The 3,063-nt window shown below is 47.0% G+C and overlaps 1 long non-coding RNA gene across 1 annotated transcript; it reads left to right on the top strand.

Moving 5' to 3' along the window:
- The first annotated feature begins 1,620 nt into the window (after window positions 1-1,620).
- LOC132536583 (uncharacterized) lies at window positions 1,621-2,454 on the top strand. Its single transcript, XR_009548101.1, has 2 exons — window positions 1,621-1,770; window positions 2,363-2,454. It is a non-coding gene; the product is annotated as an uncharacterized LOC132536583 (long non-coding RNA).
- The last annotated feature ends 609 nt before the right edge of the window (window positions 2,455-3,063 follow it).

Genomic DNA, 3,063 nt, shown 5'->3' with positions numbered 1-3,063 from the left:
TAATGGCCATGCAAAGAGACTCATGCTTGAGGTTCCAAAGTCCCAGCTTCAGTCTCCAGGACCACCATTAGCCAGAGCTCAGCAAGTACTCTGGTAAACATATGATAAAGCAAAAATAAATAAATAAAGATTTGAAAAGAATAAGTTAATTTGTTGCTGCCATTGTTTTTCACTGGGGTTTCAAGCCTGCCAGATTACCTAGCTTCCAAGATTTATTTATTATTATTATTTTTTTTAAATGAGAGCACTGCTCAGCTCTGGTTTATGGTGGTGCAGGGGATTTAACCTGGGATTTTGGAGCCTCAGGAATGAGAGTCTCTTTGCATAACCGTTATGCTATCTACCTCTGCTCAGTTATTATTATTTTTAAAGCAGAACACTGCTCATCTGTGCTTTGTGGTGGGGAGATTGAATCTGGGACTTTAGAGCCTCAGGCATCAGTGTCTGTTTGCAAATCATTGTGCTATCTATCTGCCAACCTTTAAAAAACATTATTTATTTATTAGCGGATAGAGACAAGTTGAGAGGGGGAGATAGAGAAGGAAAGAGAAACACCTGTAGCCTTGCTCCACTTGTGAAGCCTTCCCCCTGCAGGGGCTTGAACCCAGGTCCTTGCACACTGTAATGTGTGTGCTTAACCAGGTGCGTCACCGCCTGCTCCCTGCTCCCCAAGATTGTTTGCTTATTCATTCATTTATCTTGTGTTTATTTATCTGTGTGTATCTATATCTATCTAATCTATCATCTATCTAATATATCCTACCTAATCTATCTTATCTATCTATCCTACCTATATTATCTATCTACCTATCTATCTAATCTATCTATTAATCTACCTACCTACCTATTAATCTACCTATCTATTTTATCTATCTATCTAATCTATCTATCTGCAACATCTATCTATCTATCTATCTATCTATCTATCTAATCTATCTATCTGCAACATCCAGACCCAGAATTCAAGGTTCCGCATTTTGGGGACGTCACTGGCCCTAGCCAATGTGGTTCTTATCTATCTTATCTATCCTATCTATCTATCTATCTATCTACAACATCTACCTACCTACCTAATCTATCTATCTAATCTATCTACTACAACATCTATCTACCTACCTACCTATCATCTACCTACCTACCTACCATCTATCTATCTACCTATCTACCTACCTACCATCTATCATCTATCTGTCTGTCTGTCTATCTACCTACCTATCTACCTACCTACCATCTATCTACCTATTTATCTATCTTATCTACCTACCTTATCTATCTATCTATCATCTATCTATCTATCTGTCTATCTTATCTATCTCTATCTATCTATCTATCTATCTATCTATCTATCTATCTATCTATCTATCTATCTATCTATCTATCTATCTATCTATCTATCTATCTATCTATCTATCTATCTATCTATCTATCTATCTATCTATCTATCTATCTATCTATCTAATCATCTATCTTTAGCCAATGTGGTTCCCGCGAGACTCCGCCAAACGAGAGTTGGCGGGCTGTACGTCAGGAAAGGGCAACATGGCGGCCCCCTTAGTCCGGCGCTTCCCCTCCCCCCACACACACCGGGCGCGGGCCTGTGACGTCACCGAGGCCGCCGGCGACCGCGGGATTCCGGATTGTGGGGCGACGCTGCCGGGCCTGCGCCCTGGAGCCCGCGGGTCGCGCCGGCCGGGTGGGCGCCGCCGAGGGGGGAAGGTCCTCGCAGCCTCGCGGCTCGTCCGCCGCAGTGTGGCCGGTGGGCGCCGCCAGGTCAGAGTCGCGCGGGGACGGGCTTTGTTCGTGGGCCGCGTCGGTGCTTGTCGCGGAGCCGCGGCTCAGTGTCGGTGTTCACGGCCGCGCTCAGTCGCTCGCGGGTGGGGCCGGGGGTCGAACCTGCGGCCGTGGTCTCGGTGCAGAGCCCCTCGCGGTCCCGCCCCCGCCCCCGCCCCCGCCCGAGACACCGCCTGCAAAGCTTCGCTGGACGGCTTATGCTTTGTGTTTTGATACTGACGACTTTTTTGTTTACAAATAACTTGATTTTCAAGAAAATCTATTTATTTATTATTGGGTTGAGAGGGGGGAGATAAAGAGACACAGACAGGGGGACCCCTGCAGCCCGGCTTCACCACTCGCGAAGTTTGTCCCCTGCAGGTGGGGGGGGGCCGGGGGCTCGAACCCGGGTCCTTGCGCGCTGTGATGTAAAATCAAAAAGCTTGATTTTTTTTTTTTTTTTTGGATAGAGAAGCATTGAGGGGGGAGGCGGGGAACGAGAGGGACAGACACCTGCAGGCGCCAGTCGTTTGTTGACTTGTCAGCATCATTCTCGTCAATATCTTAATTTTTTTAATTTACTTTTTCATAGCGACAGAGCCTGCGAGGGAAGAGGTAGGCACAGAGGCGCCGGCACATGGTTCTCTGCTCATGTTGTAGCTTCTCTCCCGCAGCCCTAAACTTTTTTTTTTTTTAAAGTATTTTTTTAAAAAAATGTATTCGGGAGTCCAGCCCGCGGCTGGTTAAGTGCAGGTGTCGTGAAGCACAAGGACGGGGAAGGATCCCGGTTCGAGCCCCCAGCTCCCCATCTGCAGAGGAGTCGCTTCCCAGGCGGTGAAGCAGGTCTGCAGGTGTCTGTCTTTCTCTCCCCCTCTCTGTCTTCCCCTCCTCTCTCCATGTCTCTCTGTCCTATCCGACAGCGACGACATCAATAACAACAACAACTACAACAATGTTAGGCAACAAGGGCCACAAAAGGGAAAATAAACAAATATAAAAATTTTTTTAAAAAAAGAACTAACCCTTTCTAGAGTTTCACTGCAATTTTTTACGTATTTATTTGACAGAAACGGGAGACGGCATCGGGCACCAGGTGGGAACTCTTGTTCTCTTTCTCATAAATAAATATTGGAGAACAAGGGGCTGGGGGCAGCACCCAAGGCAGAGAACTTAGTGGCTCTGCGAAAAGATTCTCACGCTGAGAATGCAGCCGCCTGGGGCCCAGCCCTCAGAGCACCTAGAGCTAGAGCTGAGTGTGTGCACACACCCCCATGCACACGCACGAACACACAC

Source organism: Erinaceus europaeus, unplaced genomic scaffold, assembly GCF_950295315.1.
Source record: "Erinaceus europaeus unplaced genomic scaffold, mEriEur2.1 scaffold_484, whole genome shotgun sequence".
Classification (NCBI taxonomy): Eukaryota; Metazoa; Chordata; class Mammalia; order Eulipotyphla; family Erinaceidae; genus Erinaceus; species Erinaceus europaeus.
The sequence above is the reverse complement of the archived record's forward strand: the minus strand, read 5'-3'. Positions and strand labels throughout refer to the sequence as shown.